Source organism: Macaca fascicularis, chromosome 12, assembly GCF_037993035.2.
Source record: "Macaca fascicularis isolate 582-1 chromosome 12, T2T-MFA8v1.1".
NCBI lineage: Eukaryota > Metazoa > Chordata > Mammalia > Primates > Cercopithecidae > Macaca > Macaca fascicularis.
The window spans coordinates 132,895,626-132,912,033 of record NC_088386.1 but is presented as its reverse complement, the minus strand read 5'-3'; the positions used below and the strand labels follow the sequence as shown (position 1 = coordinate 132,912,033).

The 16,408-nt window shown below is 43.3% G+C and overlaps 1 long non-coding RNA gene and 1 other non-coding gene across 6 annotated transcripts in view; both read left to right on the top strand.

Moving 5' to 3' along the window:
• The window catches only part of LOC102118340 (uncharacterized), a 173,662-nt gene that overhangs the window by 68,507 nt on the left and 88,747 nt on the right, over nucleotides 1-16,408 (top strand). The window lies entirely within an intron of this gene.
• Nucleotides 2,447-2,548, top strand: LOC123568110 (U6 spliceosomal RNA). Its single transcript, XR_006691337.1, has one exon. It is a non-coding gene; the product is annotated as a U6 spliceosomal RNA (small nuclear RNA).

Genomic DNA, 16,408 nt, shown 5'->3' with positions numbered 1-16,408 from the left:
AGTGGGGACATCCATGGCAAAGTGTCACTGGGACCCTTATTTGGTTTTCTGGGAAAGGAAGAAGAGGAAAAAAAAAAAGAACTTGAATTAGTCACCTGCTTTGCATCAGACATTGAACAGGCACTTTCAGACATGGTATCTCCTTCCCTGCCTTGCAGTAATCAACTATCATGGAGAAATCAATTAGTGATGTCTGCCACTGGCTAGGGCTAAAGGAAGGCAGCACACGCCAGCTTGCGAGAATTCCTATCCATAGTGCAAGACTTGGCTCAAATACCATCTTATAACCATATCCCAAGATTTAGAATTAAAGCAATGTATGAACTAAAGGGTAATGAGATCATCCCTATCTTTGTTTCTATATTTTAGGCAGTTAATTTATTATACTGCCTTATATTATAATTTTTTCTTATTCTTACCACCAGATTATAAGCTCCTTGAAGGCAGGCCCTTCTTCTAAATCATCCTTAAGTAACCATGACTCCCCCTCCCTCTCTCTCACTTCCAACTCTAATGCATGCATTCAGGCTTTCTTCTGGTGACACATTCAGAAAATGTTTGCTGAGCCCCTATTAGGGACTAGAAGTGACAATAAGAGGACAAAGCTCAGCTCTGTGGAGCTTGTGGCTCGGCATAAGGCAGGTGCCCAGAAGCTCTGCTGCTAAATCTGCCTGCTGGACTCATTGCATCCTACTCTTAAGGCCTGGCCGGTGGTGACCTGGGCTGTGGCCGAAGCTGAGTGAGCATTTGGGACCAGCACTGGGTGTAGAGCAGCCTTCCGTGGCAGGCCCTTAGTGAGAGGAACTCAGCAGAGATGCTGGCAGAAGGTGGGAGGTGATTGAAATGCCGGAGACCCAGGGGGTCCCAGGGACTAATTTGCTAGCAGAGGTGGTTGCGTTTTCTCAAATCTCTACAAGTTTCTGGAGTAAGCTTGGAAAGCCAGGCAGCCTCTGATGAGTAAGCAGAGGCCACCACCGTTCAACGTGGGGACTGTAACTGCCCGCAGGTCAGTGCAGAGGGAACGCCCATACGTCCTGGTGTGCAATGATCGAAGGCTTCTTTCCTGGAATTCTCCCCTGCATTCCTGCTTTCTGGTGAGAATTAGTTAGACATTTCACCTTAACTTCCCTTATCAGAAAAATGGAAAGGATAAGACTCAATTGTTTTGTATCTATTGAGCTAATGTTTGCATTTCTAACTTCCTAAATCATCTTACCTAGGCTGCTTGAAAGAAGTGTGTCCTAGACTTAGAATAATGTTTAATTTTTAGAAGATGCCATTCTCTTTCCATGGAAGGTTAGTAATTCCAAAGAAGTCAATATAACATTATCCAGTCCTTCTGTTAACATTTCGATTGCTTTCTTTGTCAGTCTTCTTGTCTCAATGGCGAAGGGTATAAACGTTTCAACAGCTGTGGAAGAAATGTTTATTACCCTCCAGTTAGGCAAAGCGATCCGTCTTCCCCAAAACAATGCTTAGGGTTAAAGACTTGCCTCCCCTTTGCAATTTAGTTTGCGCCTTTATTTCTGAGAATGACTTCAATTCAGGCAGTTGGTAAATCAAGGATCTGACTACCAGAAAACCCCCTCCTTCTTGTCCCCTGTGGGCAAAAAGGATGGTGTTCTGGTTTGTGGTGGCTGTTTTGGGTGTGAGTGTTGTTTGATTTTTCTGTAGAGGTTTCTCAAAGAAGCTGACTTGAGTTTTCCAGGTGCCCCAGTCTGTTACATCACTCCTAAGCATCAAGAACAGCACAAAACCTCTGTGCTGCTAGCAATGGCAAGTTAGGATAGAAATCCCCCTGGTAGAAAATCCAATAGGTTCAGGTTCCTTGAGGTTCTCCTCTTTTGCCTCAATCTTCTTTACCTGTTCGTTCCTTCCAGTATGGGAAAATCCCCGGAGACACTGCAATGCCGGTGGCACCAGGAGACCCCATCTGAGGGCCATTCTCATTAAGAGCAGTCAGACCCCCATGGCAATGCCACTTTCATCCCGCATGCCATGCTCAGAATCCTTCCAGGCTCCCCAATGTCAGTGGGACAAAGTGGAAACATTAGAGTCCACCCTGGGAAGGCACGGGTGCCTCCAGCCTAGTGTTCTCTCTCTCACCCTCCAGCCCCTCTGGTAGACATATCCTGTTCCTGGCGACCTTGGGCATCTGGGCTTTCCATGTTCTGTGCTGGCATTGGCTTCCAGTGGCCTCCCCGGCCCTGCCCTGTGAACATGTCTGACTATGACCCACACTGCAGAGACCAGCCTCTGTCACACACTGAATGGCCCAACCACCTCTGCACACACTGTTTCTCCACCTCCCTGTGTTAATTATTATGTACTCCATAAAGGGATCTTGGAGATCATGTAGTCTGACACCCCATTTAGTAGGCAAGAATATTGAGGCCTAAGAGGCAAAAGGAGAGTTAGTTCACATAGAACCCAACAGTCCTGGTGGACGCTTGAGCAGCACATACACTAAAATTGGAACAACGCAGAGAAGATGAGCACGGCCCCTGCACAGGATATCATACAAATTCATGAAGCATCCCATCTTTTTATGTTTATTCCAACACTGTTCATGATAGCAAAGTTGGGAAATCAACCTAAGTATCCATTAATAGATGAGTGGATAAAGAATACGTGGGGCTGGGTGTAGCAGCTCACGCCTGTAATCCCAGCACTTTGGGAGGCCGAGGTGGGTGGATCACCTGAGGTCAGAAATTTGAGATCAGCCTGGCCAGCATGGCGAAACCCCCTCTAAAGAAAATCAGCCGGGCGTGGTAGTGGGCGCCTGTAGTCCCAGCTGCTCCAGAAGCTGAGGCATGAGAATGGCGTGAACCGGAGGTGGAGATTTCAGTGAACTGAGATTGCACCATTGCACTCCAGCCTGGGTGACACAGCGACACTCTGTCTCAAAAAAAAAAAGAATATGTGCTGTATATACTCAGTCATAAAAGAGAATGGAATCGTGTGTTTTGCAGCAACGTGGATGGAACTGGAGACCATTCTCCTAAATGAAATAACTCAGAAACAGAAAGTCAAATATCATATGTTCTCACTTAGAAGTGGGAGCTAAACAGTGGGTCCACATGGACATACAGGGGAATCCTTGGAGACTTCAGAAGGTGGGGAGGTTGGGAAGTCGGTAAGGGCTGAAAGATTACCTGTTGGGTCCAGTGTTCATTATTTGGGCAGTCGGTACACTAAAAGCCTAGACGTCACCACTATGCAACATAGACATGTAACAGAACTACATTCCTACTCCCTAGATCTATAAGAATAACAAAAATACAGCAGGGGAAAAAAGAGCCCCAGGGTCATTTCTACTACACTGCGTTGTCTTTTATTTTGTTGTCTTATCAGCTTTTTTTTTTTTTGAGAAAAAGTCTCACTCTGTTGCCCAGGCTGGAGTGCAGTGGTGCGATCTCAGCTCACTGCAACCTCTGCCTCCCAGGCTCAAGTGATTCTCCTGCCTCAGCCTCCTGAGTACCTGGGATGACAGGCGCATGCCACTACCCTCCCGCTAATTTTTATATTTTTGGTAGAGATGGAGTTTCACCGTGTTGACCAGGCTGATCTTGAGCTCCTGACTTCAAATGATCTACCCGCCTCAGCCTCCCAAAGTGCTGGCATTACCTGCATGAGCCACAGCACCCGGCCCTCTTATCAGCTTTTGTTGCCCATCTATGAATCTGTCTGATTTCTCCAACCAGATTCTCAGCCCTTTGAGAATAACTATGTCTTGTTTCCTTTGTGCTACTACTTATTTCCTTTGTAACAGTCAGCAGAGCCTGTAAAGAAGGATCCTCTGACTGAATTGATGGATAAAAGCTGTGTGCTTTATAAAACAGCAAATCACCAGGACACCCATCTTGGAGACTGTTGTGACACTCAGAACAGGGGCTCTTGAGCTGCTGGTACCGGAAAGCAAATCGTGCCTTGTCATAGAGCAGACCTGCTGGACAGAGATGAAGTGGTCACTGGGTCCAGTGTTGTCATTGTTCAGTGCAGATGCCGAAGCCCAGCATGCTGAGGTCACACAGGTATCTGGTACTGAAACCGGAATTGGAACAATGTCTTGCCCTGTGTTTATCACTTCAATGCCCCCCAGTTTTCCTGGACAAAGGTTTGCATGAATAGGGGCTGAGGGAAGTAAGCAGGAAGGAAGAGAAGCTGCTGCACTGAACAGAAGTCAGGATGCTGGGGCTCTGCGTGTGTTCCTGCAGCACGGCCCGGTAACCAAGGCCAAGTAGGCTCCCAAACTTCTCTGGTGTCTTTCCCAAGCTTCTGCTCTTCTTTCTCTTTTCAGCTAACCTCCAGGCTCTCTATCTTTTTGTCCTTAGGCTCTAGTCTCTGATTAAGATGTACTCGCTTCCCGCTTAGCAAAACTCATCACGCCAGGCCTCACCTGTCCCCAGAACTCCCTTTTTAATTACAGAAAACGGCCCGCTGATCTTGGAAAGGGCTGTCAGGTGAGGTACCCTTCTCAGACTCATGATTCTTTTGGTCCTGCTTTTCCAAATCTGCTCCCACTTCTGTCTCTGCCTTCTGTCTCTGTCAAACAACCACTGTCAACCGTTCTTTAAATCAAAAATCATCGCTCAGGAAGCAAATTTGTTTGCGGGAAGAATGACAGTCTGTCGCCGTGCAGAGGGCGGCGTTCATGACGGTGCTTGAAGGAATTCACGGGTCAGGCCCAACAATGCCCAGCGCGTTGATCAGGCAGCTTGAGCATGGGTTGTCTTCCGCCTTCTTGCTGGTTTGACATCGTGGATAAAACCTGGTCATTTTTTCAGAAGGATTCTGAAGAGGTTTTGTAAATGGAAGAAATGGCTTGCTCTTGTTAGGAAAGCAAAGCCAATCTTTGAGATATTCAGGGAATGTGAGGTCTAGTGGACTCTTTTACTGCCAAGTTTCTTATCATGAGAAACTCTCAGCTCCTTAGTGGAAGGAAACTAAATATATGCGAGGCATTAGCAGCTGACTCAGACAACTGCACCAGCATAAACCATGTTGTGACTACTTTGCAAACTTAGTGCAGGGAAGGTCCTTAGACGCGATTCTGGAATTGCCAACCCTATGAGCTTCCACAGATGCCGTGGGCCACTTTTAGAGCCCACGGATTCAGCATGTGGCTGTTGGGAACAGGCTTTGCTGTGGAAATCAGTGATGGCTTATAATACCTCTAACTGCCATAAATGTTTTTGTAGGATTATTATTTATGATCTCAAATAATATTTCCATCTGATTAGCAGTGAAACAAACCAGGATGTGAGGAAATGGGAACTTAATTAAAGGTTGCTGCCTGGTCAGGGTGGCGTTCCAGACCACGGATCCTGCTATGTAGGAGGGACGCCCAGATTTGCCCTGAGTGGGCCTCCCTTCCTCTTCTCGTGTAGCCTCTAACTCGAGGTGTCTCTTGCAATGCCACTTAGAATCATTTCGCCGAAGATGTAGGTGATTAATCAAGGCCCCGGGTGTCACAATGGCCCATTGTCCCTGAAGGCATTCCTTTGGCCGGCTTCTGACCTTTTCTCTTGGGGCAAGTGTGCATTTTCCCAAACTCTTAATGGACAAGAACTCACAGACAATGGCCCTGCATGTAACTTTCATTTGCAGGATGGAACAGAGACAGTTCGGGTTGCTGGAAGTAGGGAAAAGGGCATGCATTAACTCAATCTTTGTATTCTCGTCAAAAAACAGACACATATTTTGAAGAGGACAGCTTTCCATTCGGTTTTTTATTTTTAAAAGAATCCATTGCACGTAAGCCCATCCTGATAATATTAAAGGAAATTAAAATAAAAGACTCACAGTCCTACCACTCTGACACTCTGGAAATTTAATTATTTCCATTTACGGTGTTTCCCTCTAATCTTGTCCATATACAAAGTTTTTACTCAGTTGTCATCAAAGCCCCCCTGGCTTTTAAAAGAATTACATTGTGATGGAGATATCTCTTTTAGATAGTTATGTATCATTATTAAAGATTCAAAATATCATTAATTTCTGTCAAGCTCTATTATGTTTATCATCTATCACTGTGTCAGCACACTAATCACTTCCTCAGCTGCCTCAGGACTGCGGCTTAACTATTTACTTTTAATAGAAATCGGACCACTGCAGCCTTTCTCTGCACCAACAAAGACGTGCCATTTCATGAGCTGTTGATCCCTCAAAACAAGTAAAGTCCTTTCATGGTCTCCTACATGGTCGAGATTTTTTTTAGATGATGAAAATGAAAGGTCAGAGAAGTTTGTGGAGACAAAGAGACTCATCCCTATTTTCCTGCAGTCCCTGGATGAAGAGCAATGGTGGACAGCAGCCAGCCTTTACACAGTGGTGTGGAGAATTCTGCAGGAGGGATGCTTCCTCCAACCCTGTGTCCCCAGGCTTGGCTGACAGCTGCCCAGGCAGCTGAGATGAGGGAATTGGCTCAGGTTATCCTGAAGGTGCAAGCTTGGACCCTGGCTTTCTTTTTTTTTTGAGATGGAGTCTCGCTCTGTCGCCCAGGCTGGAGCGCAGTGGCCAGATCTCAGCTCACTGCAACCTCCGCCTCCCGGGTTCACGCCATTCTCCTGCCTCAGCCTCCCGAGCAGCTGGGACTACAGGCGCCCACCACCTCACCCGGCTAGTTTTTTGTATTTTTTTAGTAGATACGGGGTTTCACCGTGTTATTAGCCAGGATGGTCTCGATCTCCTGACCTCATGATCCACCCGTCTCGGCCTCCCAAAGTGCTGGGATTACAGGCTTGAGCCACCGCGCCCGGCTGACCCTGGCTCTTTCTACAGGCACGGTCCTATCCCTGTAACAAAGCCTGAGAATCGGGGCTTCCGAATCAGATACTCTGGGTTCACGTTCAGACTTTCCCATTTACTTAATATGTGGTATCAGGTAAGTTATGTGACCTTCCTCATTCTTGTTTCTTCACATTTGACATAGAAATTATATCACTCATTCATTCAATAGGTATTGATTGAGCACAGTTCTGGATACTGGGAATATAATGGAGTTTACAGAGGGGGAGTGGGGAGGGGATACAGATACTGATCAAATTGTCATCCTGTGAACTGCAAGTGCATTCATTAAGGAACAGAGCACCACACTATGAGAGCCTGTTAAGAGGGAACTTGAACTTGTTAGGCACGTCAGAGGATGAGTTCACCAGCTGAGGACTGGAGGGAACACCATTCCCACTGCCGGAAACAGAAAGCAGATAGTCTCTATGCTAAGAGGAAGCATTGTCACCAAAGGTTCCACAGAAGTACGGGGGCCAAGAGCACAGGGGCCAAGGGAGATGTGGCTGAAGGGGTAGGAGCCATGGCCCCTGTTAAGGATTCCCTCCCTGTGATGGTGAATTTTAGGTGTCGACTGCGTTAAGGGATGCCAGCTAGCTGGTTAAGTATCATTTCTGGGTGTGCCTGTGAAGGTGTTTCCAGAAGAGGTTGGTGTTTGAATCAGTAACTGAGTAAGGAAGATCCACCACACCCAATGTAGGTGGTCACCATCCAATGGGTTGAGGATTCAGATAGAGCAAAACACACACACAGATACACACACACACACACACACAAAACTCACAAAGGAAAGAAGAATCCATTCTGTCTCTTTGGGAGCTGGGACAACTTTCTTCTCCTGCTCTCCTGCTCTTGGACATCAGAACTTCAGGCTCGCCAGCCTTCAGACTTCAGGATTTTACCCTGGTTCTAAGGCGATTGGCCTCAGACTGAGAGTTACCCTTATCCCAACAGCCACCTGGTTCTCAGGCCTTCAGACTTAGATTGAGCTATGCTCCTGGCTTTCCTGGTTCCCAAGCTGGCAGAAGTCCTATTGTGGGACCTCTCAGCCTCCATAATTGTGTGAGCCAGTTCCCCTATTAAATCTCTTCTCATATATCTATTTTTGTATCTATGTATCAGTCTATCTATCTACCCATCTAGCTATCTATTTATCCATCTATATCTATCTTTTCTGCCCTGAGTAACACATCCCCTAAGAGCAAAGAGAAGCCATGGAGGGTATAGCAGTGCCTGCTACAATGAGACATGGGCACTGAAATGTCACTCTCACTGCAGCGTGAAGCTGGTATTCCCGGTGAGTTGGAGCAGATGCAGGAAGACTAATGGGTCTCCAGAGAATTCACCTGGTTTCCTCTCTATTAGAATCTGGCAGCTGGCTTAGTGCTTGGGATAGCGTTAGTGCTGAATAAATATTTGTTTCAGTGAACGAATGATCTAAACTGATGATTGCAGAGGTGGAGAGACTTAGACGGATTTTAGGGGTATTTAGGAGAGAAGGTTGACATTTGTTGATGCCTGGCCTGGGGAGGTCCCCATCCAGGCACCCTTGCTGATTGTGGTTGGGACTCCATGTCTGGGTTCCACTTCACAGGGACCTCAGCCGGGACGACTGGAACCTATTGGCTCTGCCCATGGTTTCCATATAGAAGGTTAAATTTTCTCTCATAGTTCCCTCCTGGCATTTTATTTCTGCCTCCCCCATTCCCCACTGTTCCCCAGTTGTATCTTAATCAATTTAGAATTAACACTCAGTGATGAAAAAATATAACCCACCCAGAAGTGGCATGCTGTTTAAATTCCATATCCCTCTGCCTGACATGTTTAACCTTAATATAGTGTAAGTTCATTCCTAAGACCACAAACTCTTTCATATTGAATTGTCGTGTATTTCACAGACAATGTAAACCACGCAGTAGGTATTCATTGCTGAATAATGATATATTCAGCCTTGCAGGTTCATCCTCAGGCAATATCTTGGACCATTCTGTAAGCATCATTGTTTCCAGAATATTCAGTTTGAGCCCTTGCTCAGTCCTAAAACGTTCTCTATTGTTGGCTACATTCCAGAAAACACATTTGCCTCGTATAATAATAATAACAACAACAATAACAATAATAACATCAGCAGCAGCTGAAAACTATGTAGTGCTTCCCATATGCCAGGCGCTGTTCTGAGTGCTTATTTCACAGAAATGTACATTCTACACTCATCCTCCTGCAAGGTTATTCAGTTATACGAAAGAATTATCTCAAGAGAGCTTTACAAAACACATCCATACTACGTACAAACACTATATATTTGATAAGACATTATCAATAGAAAATGAACCCAAACACTGTCTACTTAACTATATGTTTAAAGTCCTTCTGTTTGGTTTGTAATATTAAAGTGTTTTTTTCTATAAATGGTACATTCCTTCATTTAAAAAAATAAAACATTTAGGGCCGAGCAGGGTGGCTCACGCCTGTAATCCCAGCACTTCAGGAGGCCAAGGCGGGCGGATCACGAGGTCAAGAGATTGAGACCATCCTGGCCAACATGGTGAAACCCCGTCTCTCCTAAAAACACAAAAAATTAGCCGGGTGTGGAGGCAGGTGCCTGTAATCCCAGCTACTTGCGAGGCTGAGGCAGGAGAATCGCTTGAACCCGGGAGGTGGAGGTTGCAATGAGCCGAGATCGTACCATTGCACTCCAGCCTGTGGAAAAAGAGCGAAACTCCGTCTAAAAAAAAAAAAAAACAATAAATAAATAACACATTTACAGTAAAGGATTCTATAATATATTCTGTTTTGAGGAACCTGAACTCAGGTGGAGATGCACAGGCAATGGACCTAGCCCCGAAGTCTGGTGGCGTCTCGGGGCTGTCCCATCTGACCGCCGAAGATGAAGGAATATGTGATAAAGCTGAAGATTGTTAAGGATTTCACAGTGTTTCCACTCTTTACTTTTAACTGTGCAATAAAAATTCATTTCCCTACTGGAACTTGGCTCTGCAGGTTTACGTTTGAAAGGCTAAAGTCACACCAAGCCATATTTCTCCCCAAGTGGAAAATAATAGACTATTTGATGTAGAGTGGATCTATGATGAAGAATGAGAGTGTGAGAAGAAAAGAAACTCTTTTAAGAAATTGAAAGTAAGACTTTGGTTTTTATTTGGAATTCCTAGAGCACTCTTCTGATGTTTAAAAATTGCCTGCCAAAAGCTCAAGCTTTATATGCAGGTAATGGACATCTTCACTCTGGTTTTGACATTTAAGAGGGTCTAGTCCTAAAAGGCAGAATCTTAATAAAAACACACTATGGGTTAAAAAAATAAAATATGGGAATTCACTGTTTTCTTACTTAAAGTAGTTATGATATCTGGCAATTCCCATTAGCACCAACCCCTACACCCCCTCTCCGCCCCGGCCACACACACATCCCAAGGGCCAAAGAAACGTCGAATCTAACTTGTTGTTCTCTAATGGGTGGGTGGATGGGGTAGGCATTTGTTCACCTTGGGTCTGTGCTCACATACTTGATTCATTTTATATTATGGTGTACACTTGCCTGAGTTTCTACATGGTCTTTTAACCGCTTTGTTAAAATGAATCACATTGAAGTACCAGAATTTGCTCATCTATTTCTCTGTTATTCAACATTTAAGTTGTTCTTGCTTGTTTCTCTAACAGATATCACAGCAACAATTAATTTTAAATTATACATTATAGCTTCTTTTTTTTTTTTTTTTTTCAGATGGAGTCTTGCTCTGTCTCCCAGGCTGGAGTGCAGTGGCACTATCCTGGCTCACTGCAACCTCTGCCTCCCAGGTTCAAGCGACTCTCCTGCCTCAGTCTCTCTGAGTGGCTGGGACTACAAGTGCCCACCACCACGCCCAGCTAGTTTTTGTACTTTTAGTAGAGACGGAGTTTCACCATGTTGACCAGGATGGTCTCGGTCTCCTGACCTCATGACCCACCCACCTCGACCTCCCATAGTGCTGAGATTACAGGAGTGACCACCGTGTCCGGCCAATTATAGCTTCTATTTAATTATTTCTTTAATCATTCCTGCTAGATAAATTTCTAGATGTGGGAAAACAAGGTTAAAAAATTTAGTTGTCAAAGCACAGTGATCTAAAAGTTTGTACTAATGTACAATGCTATCAACTGCATATTATATACACACAGATGCATACACACGTCTATGTATATATTAGTTTTATCCCAACCTCACCAGCAACAGATGTTATTATTTAAACTATTTTCTCATTTAAGTTTTAAAAGTTCACATATGCTGTTAGGCTAATTTTTATCTTATGTTATTTTATATTTTATTTTACGTTATTTTTATCTTACTTTATGTTTATTCAAGTGCTGGTTTATTATTTTTATCCGCTTATGTGTGTATATTTTTTGTAGTTGGCCTTGACTCGTTTTTTTATGAAGGTCTTAAGTCTTTCCAAATATGCATGAGCATTTTCAAAGGTCATTATCAATATTAATCATATTTGTAGACATAATTCATGTAAATATTTTATCTTACATGTCTCCCCCTACATTTTAGTCTAGTTCTTTTTATTTTAATCACTGCAGTCAAAAATTTCAACATTGCATTGCCCATCAGTCCGTTTCGTATTTCCTTGAATTTTGAAAAAAAATTATTTATTATTTCTTCAAAGGTAGGATATTTTCTGCTGATTTTTCTCTACAAATATATTTGTAATGATGAAACAGCCTCCTTTATTCAGGGATTATGGTGTAAAGTATGGATGTAAATTAGGTTTTCTCCAAATTGCTCCCAGATTATCCCAACATTATTTATATTACAATTCCTTATCCTTTTGTTTTGAGAAGATTGCATAATAATATATTATTCTGGGTGTATTCTACTGTGCCTGTTCCTTCCTTTCATCTTTATTTTCATTTCTTTGCAATTCTACTTGGCATTTTATTGCCATGGGAGCTAATATTATGTTTTTCAAAAAGGCTAAGGTTTATTTTCTTCTACTTGGAATAGTTGTTAACATACCCACACAGGGAAGACTATGTGTTTTGTGGAACATAAAACTTACACCGTTTGAGTGCCCTGTTAAGAAAAACAAGACAAAATTATTAATACAAAGCATCCAGGCTCCCTCTGTGAAAGAGAGCAAATGAGGGGCCCTGAAACCTCTGTGTCCTTAGCTTCATGGCAAATTCACCTCTATTTTATTTTTGCCAAATGAATTTAACAATATTTGGCTGAGTTATTTATAAAAAAGGACTTTATTTATATTTCAATTGGAATCCCATTATATCTGTGAAATGGAACACGATGTTTCTCTACTTTCTTTGTCTTCTTTTTATACTCCTGATAAGACATTCTAATTTCGCTCATTCATCCAGCAGCAATTTATTGAGTACCTCTTCAATAACTTTGCAAGGAATTTTTTTATTTTTTATTTTTTTTGAGATGAAGTCTCACTCTGTTGCCCAAGCTGGAGTGCAGTGGCGCGATCTTGGCTCACTGCAAGCTCCACCTCTTGGGTTCAAGCGATTCTCCTGCCTCAGCCCCCTCCGAGTAGCTGGGACTGCAGGCACATGCCACCATGCCTGGCGAATTTTTGTATTTGTAGTAGAGACAGGGTTTCACTATGTTGACCAGACTGGTCACAAACTCCTGACCTTGTGATCTGCCTGCCTTGGCCTCCCAAAGTGCTGGGATTACAGACATGAGCCACCAGGCCCGGCCACAAGGTTTTTAATAATGATGATATGCAATTCTGTTTATTACGATTATTATGATTTCAGATTCTTGAATGTTTTATAAATGGGATCTTGAATTTCACAATGGTTTTGTTTATTTGTTTCCTATAATTAATGACTTTGCTACTTTTTTGTATATTTTTCTTATATACAGAGGGGTCTTCTTCTTCAGAGGGTTTTTTTTTTTAATTATGTTTACGTTTTCAGTAAGTTTGTCTTTTAGACTTTTTGGAGGTGGAGTCCAGTCATCTTAAACTAATCATGTTTTAAAAAAATCTAAGTGTCTCTGCTTTTCCACAATTCCCCATTGCCCTTTTTGAAAACTATATTTTTGATTGTGATAACAAAAAAATGTAACATAAAATTTGCCATCTTACCATTTTTAAGCACATAGTTGAGTAGCATTAAGCATTTCTGTGACATTGTTGTGCAACAGATCTCCAGAACTTGTGCATCTTGCAAAACTGAAACTCTGCCCTCATTAAACAACCCCTCCCCATCCCTTCAGCCCCTGGTAGCCACCACTCTGCTCCTGTCTTCATGAATTGGACTGCTCTAGGAACCCCATGTAAGTGGAATCATACAGCATTTGTGTTTTGCGACTGGTTTATTTCACTGAGTGTGACGTCCTCAGGGTTTATCCATGTTGTAGCAGGGGTCTGGATCTCCTTCCTCTTTAAGGCTGGATAATATTCCCCTCCATGCATGTATGTGGTATTTTGTTTATCAATCTGTTGCTGCATCCCCATTGCCCTTTGATGGACCCCAACTCCTCTCCCTGCACAGCCTGGTCTTGTCTCTCCTGGCTTCGTCCCGGTTTGTCCTCTCCTGTCTAGCGCTGCATCCTCACTGCTTTCTTCCTGTCCCTCAGAAGATGCCAAGTGTGTTCCTGCTCCAGGGTCTTTGCTTACACTTTCCCTCCACCCTTGATGTTCTTCCCACAACTTTCAAAGGGCTGGCTCCTCTCAGCATTCAGGTCTCATTTCCAATATCACTTCCTCACAGAGGCCTGTTTACTACTTAAATAGAGGCTTGATCTCTGCCACTTTCTGCCATGCTACCTTTAAAACCCGTAATCATTACATTTACCATGACCTGCCATTCACCTGCTTACTTATTCCTGCAAACCTTGTTTCTGTCCCTCCATAGGTGTATTAGTCTGTTCTCACATTGCTATAAAGAACTATCTGACACTGGGTAATTTAGGAATAAAAGACATTTAACTGACTTACAGTTCCACAGGCTGTACAGGAAGCATGGCTGGGAGGACTCAGGAGACTTAAAATCATGGCCAAAGGCAAAGGGGAAGCCATCACGTCTTCACATGTTGGAGCAGGAGGAAGAGAGCGAAGGGGGAAGTGCCACACACTTTGGTTAAGCTTGTTCTCGTGAGCACTCACTCACTATCATGAGACTAGCAAGGGGGAAATCCATCCCCATGGTCACCTTCCACCAGGTCCCTCCCTCAACACTGGGAATTACAATTCAACATGAGCTTTGGGTGGGGACACAGAGCAAAACCATGTTAGAAGATAAACTCCATATGGGTCAGAAGATTACCTAACTGACCACTGCCTCCCCATGCTGAGAGCATCTGGCAGCAACTTATTAAATATCTCTCCAGTGAATCCATTCACCGTTATTTATTTTTCTTTTGTGTTACTGCATTGCAGGGTACTTAAAAAATATAGAAAAGTAATGGGATTGGTGGTTATCTTTGTTTCATTTTTTAACTCTTATTATGTACATGCTTATTATTATTATGAATTATTATGCATATTATGAATTATATTATGAATCTTATTATGAATGTGATATGTAAGGGCATTTAAACATTTTAAGGAGGGTTTCTTAAAACAATTTTGCTAGAAATCTATGATGAATGATATTAATTCTGCCTCAGCGTCTGTTTGAAATGTTATTCTTTGTTTGTCTATCCAAGCCTAAGACAAACCAGTCCCCACAGGAAGGCCTGGATTAGATATCTTCACTCTGAAATAATGGCATGCTGGAGTGTTCTCAGTGGGATCAGTTGCCCGGCGCTGTGTTAGACAATATTAATTGCTTTGTTTAAAATGAGTCACCCTTGCATTAAATGACTCTCTAAAATTATTTTGATATTGATTGGAACAATTAAAACTGACAATATCTCTTTGACTGCAAAACAGGGATGCATAAAGCCTGAACCATTTGGAAGTGCTGAAATACAGCACTTCATGCATCTGGCTTCTTTGTTTACAACTGTTTGCCACTGACAGCAGTTAAATGATCTCAGCAATGTCTTTCCCAGACATATGCAGACATCCTGTGTGGCAGGAACCTGCCCCATCAGAACAAGAAGGCCTGCATTGGAAATCTTCACTTTATAATACCAAGGCCTGGGGCCGTGCTCAGCTCTGCCCACTGCCTAGGGCTTCCTGGGTATCCTTTCCGAAATCCTGCCTGTTTGGAGGAGGCAGCACACCACGATGGGAGCAGTGTCTGCCTCTAAGTCAGTTTAGAGTAGGTGGGTATCCTACTAGCTGTACGGCCCTGGGCAGCTCATTTACCATCTTCGTACCGCCGTCGTGGTATATAGGTCTTGACAATGCTAACACGTGCTTGTCAGGGAGGTGGAGAGCATCCAACATGGGAGGAGAGTACCTGAGCCAGAGGAGATGTTCCGCAAACAAGAACTATTCTTATCATCATCCGAATCCTTGCTTGCCACTCTTCCAGTTTTTACCAATTAAGTACCCTAGTAAAAATACACCTCTCTCTCTCATTTTCTTTCTTTCCTCTGTCTGTGTTTTTTTTTTTTTTTTTATGTTCTTGCAGTTGAACAGATTTTTTTTTTCAGTCTAATCATAGCAGCGCCCATTTGAATCCATATTGAAGCTATTGTTTCGAAACATTAGCCTGGCCCACAGATTGAATTTCAGATTTGGAACCCTTCCATCACACAGCGCTTTTGATGAAATCAGTTGACTCCTTCTGAAATTATTCTGAAACAGACCGAAAAATGAACATGAAATGTCAAGTCGTTGGACTGAAACTGAAATCTCAGTTTAGTCAGTGAAACCACATGTCATGGCTATCCTGGAAAACCTTGATAAGCCGAACACATAGCGGAGCCTTGGTTACATCTCAAAGAAGGAACCCATGATGAGAAAAGCCAGTCTAAGTGATGGCACACTCCAGCAGCAGCCTGTGCAGGGGACAACCGTGGCGCTTAATCATGGGAATTCACACTTGGTGATGAGCCCGGAGGGTGTCTAACCCAGAGCCATGGTGTATGAGATTGCCAGGGCTACCATAACTCAGTTCCATCGACTGGGTGGCTTAAACCACAGATATTTATTGTCTTTCAGTTCTGGAGGCTGGAAGTCTGAGATCACTGTGTCTGTAGGCTTGGTTCCTTCTGAGACCTCTCTCCTTGGCTTGTAGACAGTCATCTCCTCCATGTACCTTCACATGGTCTTCTTTCTGTTGAGTCTCTGTCCTAATCACCTCTACTTATAAAGAGACTGGTCATGTAAATTAGGACTTATGTGAATGACCTCATTTTAACCTAATTGCCTCTTTAAATAACCTGTCTCCAAATACGGTCACATTCTGAGGTACTGAGGACTAAGACTTCAGCAGATGAATTTGGGGAAGACACAGTTCTGGCTATGACACATGGATTTCCTTGTCTCTCCTGGTGCTCTGTCGCCTGTCTGGTTTCTTGCAAGTTCTCTAACCTACAGAGGTAAGTGACCTCTGGCTCATAATGTGTTATTCAGATGGCCAATTGCCCTGATATTATAGTGTGGATGATTCAGTACTTTCCCCAAACTTTGAATCATTAGTGCATGAAGCTTCACATCACATTCTTAAGTTATTTTCCTTTTTTTTTTTTAAGACAGAG